Here is an 8,259-nt window from a genome sequence, read left to right as displayed (position 1 = left end):
CAAACAAAACTAAAGCATGCAAGAGCAAAACAGGGGAGGGAGAGAAGGAAAGCCTACTAAGGGTGCCCAGGCGCATGGGCATGGAGGAGGACCCTGGCCCTTCTGTCAGAGTCCCAAACTAGTCACAGGAACCTTCGGGCTAGGGCCACTGGCCTCTGTAACAGGACGCTGAGCTGTCCTCACTGCAGCCCTGCATGGGGTGGGCAGCTGCTTCTGCCTCCGTGCCAGGGGGAGCCTGACTGCAGGCCCACCTACCAGGGCATCTGCAGCCTGCAGGGCATGGGCACCCCAGCCCGGACTCAGCATCTGTTTCCTGCGTCAGGGGATGCCTGATGGGGTCACGCTGGAGTCAGAGTGAGAGCAGAGAACAAAAACCACAAGCGGCCCACCAACCAGCAATGACAGTTCTCTAAAGTAACTTGCCCAAGGACACACAGTGGAGCCAGTTACTGGTCAAGCTGGGTCTAGAATCAGAGTTCAGGTGTGCCATGAATTGGCTGGTATGTGCTGCTTTTCTTAATTTTTCCCCCATCTGTCTCCCACAGAAAATGTGAGACAGTCTAGAATATTAAGCCACAGAGGGAATGGGATCATCGCAATGAAAGCACGATCAGAAATGATGAGGGGTGCCTGGGTGGCTCAGTCAGTTAAGCGTCTGCGTTCAGCTCAGGTCATGATCTCTGGGTCCTGGGATGGAGCCCCAAATCAGGTTCCCTGCTCAGCGGGAGTCGGCTTCTCCCTCTGCCCCTCCCCCAACCCCCGCATGTGCTCACTCTTTCTCTCAGATAAATAAATAAAATCTTTAAAGAAAGAAAGAAATGATTAGAACAGGGGGGCTCTGTTCAGTCAGTGAAGCATCTGCCTTCGGCTCAGGTCATGATCCCAGAGTCTGGGATCAAGCCCTACCTTGGGCTCCCTGCTCAGTGGAGAGTCGGCTTCCTCTTCCCCCCTGCTCATGCTCTCTCCAAGGGTCTCTCTCTCTCTCTCTCTCTCTCTCAAACAAGCAAATGAGTAAAAGAAATCTTTTTAAAAAATGATTAGAACAAAAAAGAACATGGTATTAGAATCTAGATTTAAAAAGTCACTTCAGGGCAGCCTGGGTGGCTCAGCAGTTTAGCGCCACCTTCAGCCCAGGGCGCGATCCTGGAGACCGGGATCGAGTCCCACGTCAGGCTCCCTTCTGGGAATCTGCTTCTCCCTTTGCCTGTGTCTCTGCTTCTGTGTGTGTGTGTGTGTGTGTGTGTGTGTGTGTGTGTGTGTGTGTGTATCTCATGAATAAATAAATAAAATCTTAAAAAAATAAAAATAAAAAGTCACTTCATCCAAGCACTAGTTCTTGCTTTGAGTTTTCTGGCACAGTGGATTTCCTAAGAACAACTTTGGTTTTTTTAGAGCCTCTGGCTGTATCCAGTGCCTTCCATCAGTGTCCTAGCCCCACAACAGCTCAATGGCCTCAAAATTACTATTCCTGCTTTTGAGATAGGATCATTGGGGTGATAAAGGGTAACTAAACTGCTTGAGTTCGCTCAGTAAGTGGTTGGGTCAGGACCCAGAGTTCCAAAGTACTCTCGCTATGCGGGCACCTATGTAGCCTCTCAGCTCCCAGATCCCAAATAAAGCATGCAGGGTTTTCCAACCAAAGGAACGGAATTTCCTTCTATTAGATTTTAGGAGAAATCTAAATCCTTATGCTGAGTAACACATCCCAGGATATTTCCAGTTCAAGTCCTTTAGAAGCTCAGAGACGGGAGGGGGGCGCAGATGTGATTCTCTGAGGAGCACACCCTGCTGTGCACTTATCACCAGCTCAGCCCCAGGCCAGGAACCTTAAAGATCCTGATTTGTGTTCAACCCCAGGTGAGTAGCCCCTCTGCACGGGAGAGGACCCCCAGTGCCCAGCACAGCACCAAACAGTTCTACAAGAAAGACGTTTGCACCTGCCCAACTAATCAGGTAAGTACTCGGCAGGGGTCCTAGAACCCTGCGTCTGAAATCTTGGAGACATTATTTAGAGGAGAAAAATTGTGACTCCTCTGTCTGTATAAGAAAAGGACCACTGTATGGGGCCAGTTTCAGTGCTGATCTCGAGGAACCTAACTGACCCCCTCTTAGCTAAAATCACCGAATTGCCCTGACACTGAGGAGCCAAAGGGATTGAGCCACGATGTAGGCTACTTATTCCCAATCGAATGAGATGTAAGGTCTGCCAGAGGGGACAATCTTTGTTAGGATATCACGGACCCCAAAAGAGACTCTGCCCAGGAGGGGTGTAAGGGAGGACAGCGGGCGGCCTTCCACTCACAGACATGAGGGGCTCGGGCCTACACTCCCTGAAGCCCTTAGAACCCTGAGGAGGGCAGGGGGGCACACCTGGAGCACTTCCCTCTTCACTCGCTCCCACAGGCCTGGAATCTGCCCCGGGGCTATTTCTGCCCACTCTGGCCCCTGTGGTGAGACAGAGAGGAAGTGGGGGGGTGGACAGGGGATGCTAAGTGTGGGTGCAGGCCCTCCCCAGGGAGGAGCACACAAAGGAACGAATGTGCAGATGTCAGCCCTGGAGGCCCCGCTCTACCTATAGCATCAGGGACCCCGAGCGCACCCTCTTGCTGCATCCTGGCCCCTTGGGTACCACTGGGTCGCTCCCCACCGACGCTTCAGCTCTTGTTTCATGTCTCCTCGCCAGCATATGGGAGGGCGAGACACGATGCTCTTTGCCAGTCCGATGTGTGAGAAATGGTGTATCACCTCTCACGGTCCTACCTTTCACTTCCCTCGTGGTGAGCAAAGCTGGGGTCGCTTCATGTTGACGGGCCTTGCGATTTCCTCCTTTCCCTCCACGGCCCTTACGGATTTTGCTATCCAGCCTCACATAGTCTTTTTTTTTTTTTAATTTTTTTTTAATTTATTATTTATGATAGTCACAGAGAGAGAGAGAGAGGCAGAGACACAGGCAGAGGGAGAAGCAGGCTCCATGCACCAGGAGCCCAACGTGGGATTCGATCCCGGGTCTCCAGGATCGCGCCCTGGGCCAAAGGCAGGCGCCGAACCGCTGCGCCACCCAGGGATCCCCAGCCTCACATAGTCTTCATGTTAACCCTGATCTTTTGTGCGGGCTGTAAACTATCTGCGCCCAGTCTACCACTTGTCTTTGGCTTTGTTTATGGTGTTTGGCAGATGTTTTGACTTTGGGGTATTCAGAATTATTGCCCTTTCTTCATCATTTGTGCCATTTGAATGTTGTTTGAGAAATCCTTCCCAGGGCACCTAGGTGGCTCGGTGGTTGAGTGTCTGCCTTCAGCTCAGGGCATGATCCCAGGGTCCTGGGATGGAGTCCTGCATTGGACTCCTGGCAGGGAACCTGCTTCTCTCTCTGCCTATGTCTCTGCCTCTCTCTGTGTCTCTCATAAATAAATAAATAAAACCTTAAAAAAAAAAAAAAAGGAAATCCTTCCTTATCCTGAAATTGTAAATGTGTTTTCTCTGAACTTGTAACATTTTTTTATGATCAGGTCTTGAATCATGCATGATCTGGAATTCATTCTGAAGAATGGTATGAAAAAGGATCTAAGCTTATTAATCATAGTTTAGTGTCATAAACTCAGACTCTGACTGTCCTGCCATTTATTAACTGTGTAAACTAAACAAAGGGTTTAATCTCTCTGTGCCTCAGTTCCCTCCTATGGGGATGGTAATCATATCTATCTCATGGGATATGATGAGAATGAAATTAGTCCATGTATGCAAAGAGCTTAGAATAGTGCCCGGCATGTCTTAATTGCTACATAGATGGACGTTACTATTTGGACCACAAATTTTAATGAAGATAGGATTACTAGAAGTTATTAATGGCAAAGCCTAGCACCCAGGAAAAGCTGAAACATTGTCACAGAGCTACAGAGACAAGTGGAACAATGCTCTCTGTCCTCAATGGGAATGGGTACACCTACAATTTATACAGAAGCAAGCAGAGAAGCAGTTGTCATTGCTGACTGGCTTAGTCAATGATCTAAGTTAAAACAATTGTGCACTTAGAACAATTTTAGCAATTTTATTAAATATTACCTAGGCATCACTCCTCTGAGTTCCACCTGAGATGTAATGTTAACGGCAGGGATGAAGGCAATAAAGACTGTTAAGGACATCCCAATGTCATTTCACACCCTGCACCAGGCAGAGAACATAAGCACCAACTGAACAAAGTTTCTGCCTCTGACTGAGGAGAGGCATGACTGTAAATGAAGAATTACGGTCATGTGGTAAATGTTAGACTAGGGCAGGGTTTCTCAGTCTTGTGCATCATCAGTGCAAACATCAGTAATGTTTGGGGCTGGAAAATTCTTTGCTGTGGGGACCTACCATCCTGTGCACTGGAGGGTGTTCAACAGCTTCTGTGGCCTCCACTCACCAACAACCAGTAGCACAGCTCATCACATTGTGACAACTACAAATGTTCCCCAATATTGTCAAGTGTTCCTGTGGGGGCAAAAGTGGCCTTTGACAGAGAACCACTGGACTAGAGGGTCCAGCGAGGAGGAAATTCCCATCCTGTGCCTCTGCACAGAGGAGGCTTCCTGGAGGAAATAAAGGCTCAGCTGGCTTCAGATGACACACTGGAGTTTCCAGAAGTCTGGGTTCCCTGGGACATTCCAGGTGGAGGGAAAGTCTAGGCCCTGGCTCAGAGACATGAGGAAGCTTGGCAAGATCCAGATGGTTGGGACTCAACCTCAAGCTGAAGTAACTCACTTCAGTTTTTCAAAAACTTTGAAAACTTTTCCAAGACGCATTTTAATTTTAAAAATAAAATTAACCAAATCACTAATGACTATGTTCTATCTTGCACGGGCCATTTTGTTGTCTTTTTAAGCAAAATGATTTTCATTTTTAGGCCATCATGAAGCTACCAGGTTGGGAAAACCAACGGTCTCAGAGTGCTCCAGGTTGAAAAACTAGGGCCATAAAAGTCATGGTCTGCCAGGGCACTCGCCAACTTCCTTTATTCCTTCTCCATCCTGGGCTGCTGCATCTACTGCCCTGTTGTTTACTGCTTGGTTCGCTAACCTGGGGTTCAGATGCCCCTGTGTTTGGTCCTGGAGACATTGTCTACTTAGATAGCGAGATCATATCTATATAATCTAAGTAAGTTAGCATTCTGGAAAATTTCCCTAAGGCTGCTGCAACGCAGAGCTCCTATGGATGTCAGGTAACTCCGGGGAGCCCACCTTTCCTGGAGTTTGTGGTTCTCTCACAAAAGCCCTGAGGGAGATATGAGATGGTCTATCCCTCCTTCCATGGCTAGAAAGAGAGACTACAAATCAAAAGGCATGAGGTTTATGAGAACCAGGTAGAGGAAACTAGGCTGAGGACAAAGAATGAGTGGTGATAAAATGTGGTAAACTAAGGCACCTACGCCTGGGCGTGGGTTTTAAGTGGTCACATTTGAGCACTTGCAATGTTCCATGTCTAGAAACCTGGGATCTAGGGCTCAGCTTGGAGCATCTTTGCTGGTCTCTGGCCAGAATGCTGCAGAGGCTTTATCTTGAATTTTGCAAATACCTCACCCCTTACTGTGGGTTGAATTGTACCCCCTCCCCAAAGATGTGCTCAAGTCTTAACCTCCAGTATCCGTGAATGTGACTTTATTTGGAAAGAGGACCTCCACAGACGTAATCAAGGTAAATGGTCACACTGGATTAGGGTGGGCCCTAAATCCAATGTCTTCATAAGAGAAAGGAGAGGGAGAGTTGGATGCAGACACACAGCAGCCACGGGAAAGGCCAGATGAAGAGAAGTGGACACTGGAGTGAAGTGGCTGTAAGCCGAGGAGCACCACCAGAAGCTAGGAAGAGGCGAGGGAGCATGGCCCTGCCAACACAGTGGTTTTGGACGTCTAGCCTCTCAGCACTGTGAGAGTGAATTTCTGTTGTTTTAAGCCACCCGGTTTGTGGTAATTTGTAATGGCAGCTCTAGGAAACGAATATAGTCCCCAGTCCCCAAACCGCCTTGCTTCAGAGTAGTCAGTTGTGGCCACCATTTACTCAGCTAAGCATACTTCTCTGTAATAGGAAGATGGGCAGAGGAGCCACAGGGTGAATCCTTGCACCTGAGGGTCGGCTGGCAGGCCAAGGAGCAGCTGTCCTCCCACAATACAGCATCACCTGGGCCCACACACCTAGGACGGACCCGAAGATTAGTGAGCTTTACCGTGAGACCCATCACATTACTTCCCATAAGCATATGCTGGGAGGAAAGGCCACAGATGTGTGTCTGGTTTGTTTCAGAGAATGAGTAGTAGATATTATCAACATAATTATGAAACAACACTTATGATAAAGTTAAAAATATATTTACTGCCATCTGCTGAGATTGCAGAATTCATGAGGCTGGTTTCCCACTCAATGTGAGGGAAACACACTCCTGCTTGCCAGATGTGAAGAGATGAATCAGACAAGGTGCCTGTTCTCAGGACGGCCCCCGGCTAGCCCTCTGCCACAAAACCCACCAACGCAGTTCAAGGTGAGCCCCCATCAGCCAGGTGGTCTCCATTCTGACCCCACACCATGTCAAAGTTTTACTAAAATCCTGTCCATCCATGACCATTCCAAGGATATCTGAGTTATTTCCTGTAATGCCAAATGAGTGGTTATATAAGCAAGGATGGTGTGAGTTTTAAACATTTTTATTGTTGTGAACCCCATTCCATGTTCTGGCGCCACACCAAGTGGATATCCCTGGCAGGCTCTGGCTTCTACATCACCTCCTCTAGGAAGTCTACTCTGATGTGAATCTGGATTGAGGGCTATGTGTTCAACAGATGTTGAAGGAATCGTACACGACCCCATCTGAGGAGTTTGGTGCCAACCCCTGGTGAAGATCCTCTACACAGAGTAACTTTCCTTAGTGATCCCAGGACTGCCTCCTTTCTCAGGAATAGGTTCTAATTTTCCACTGCCTGGCAAGTCAAAGCCTAGCTTCTCAGTGCACTCAGTGCACTCCTTTCCTGGTTTCCTCCTCCCTTTCCATGCTCGGTACCCTTCACAGTCCTCTGCTTCAGCCACACCGTCATGTTGCTCTCCCCTCCACTGCTTGTCTTTGCTCTCAAGTTGTCTGTCACAGAACCCCAAGCAGAACCAAACTGCCTTTGGAGGAAACAAAAGAAAACTTTCCTCTTTTTCAGAAGCCAGTGGTCACTGTGGTCTTGCTCTAGATTCACGACAACAAAGCGGCACGTCTCTAACGTCTCTAACTTCTCTTTTCGTATAACTGCTGTCCCTGTGTTTCTCAAGCTTCTGAATGTCCTAGGCAAAATAAATGATAATCATTCAGCCTTTTAATGGCACATGAATCATCTCTCAAAAACGCTGCCCATCCTCCCATTCAATGCACAAGGCACAGAAAGAAGAAGGCAAATGCAAAATTAAATATCAAGGGCAGTTCTGTGTGGGTAAGACCTGGTAAGAATGAAGATTGTTCCATTAGCAAGAATAGCTGAGATTACTTGCTTTAAAAAAAGACAATTTTGAAAACTAAGGGGATCTCCATATTCTATCATTTAACAACAGGAAGCACAAGCTTCTCTAAAATTTCCCATTCAAACAGTTTCATAGCAACAACCACTGAAAGGTAAGCCTTCTGTGATTTCGATTTTACTATCTATTATGTATTCTTTGTGACTCAGTCTAGATGGGGAAGAAATGTCAAACCTGAGATTAAAAAATTTTTTATGATTAATGGAAAATGTAGATCTGAAATATATCTTTCAGTAACTAAAAAACAACCAATTTATTTAAAGACACTTGTGAAAGCAGACGCCTATTTAAAGTTTCTTTTGTTGCCCCTACTTATAGCTTCTCTACTTTAAGGTTTTACTACTCCTGATCAAAACCTTTGAAAATTCAACAGGTAAGACAGAAACTTGACAGAAAGGTTATAATGAGTGAGCAATTCTAGCCTTAAAATAACTTTTTTTTCCCTGTTAATAAAAAATAATCTGGCTACTACATCTTGCTAAGCTATTTTTTCCTCAGATTTTAGCAAAAGCAAGTAGGACATATTACTGGAGCCCAGTTTTGAGTTCTTCAGAAACCTAGAGAAACAAAACAGAAGAAACAGGAAACATGGTCACTTTACACTGGATGTTAGGAGTAGAAATGTGGCACCATGCCTGCCCTATATCTAGTTAAGGTTACCTGATGGATGCTGTGATGGGAGCTCACCACTATTAAAACCACTATCTGATTAATAGAACTCTGTGTTTCTATA

At 46.8% G+C, this 8,259-nt stretch overlaps 1 long non-coding RNA gene across 1 annotated transcript in view; it reads left to right on the top strand.

The window, feature by feature from the left end:
* Nucleotides 1-8,259, top strand: part of LOC140593756 (uncharacterized) — a 69,409-nt gene that overhangs the window by 55,338 nt on the left and 5,812 nt on the right. The window contains exon 4 of the long non-coding RNA XR_011994077.1: nucleotides 1,858-1,953. This is a non-coding gene — a long non-coding RNA (uncharacterized lncRNA). The remainder of the gene's footprint in view (nucleotides 1-1,857; nucleotides 1,954-8,259) is intronic.

The sequence above is a fragment of the Vulpes vulpes genome, chromosome 1 (assembly GCF_048418805.1).
Source record: "Vulpes vulpes isolate BD-2025 chromosome 1, VulVul3, whole genome shotgun sequence".
Lineage (NCBI taxonomy): Eukaryota > Metazoa > Chordata > Mammalia > Carnivora > Canidae > Vulpes > Vulpes vulpes.
The sequence above is the reverse complement of the archived record's forward strand: the minus strand, read 5'-3'. Positions and strand labels throughout refer to the sequence as shown.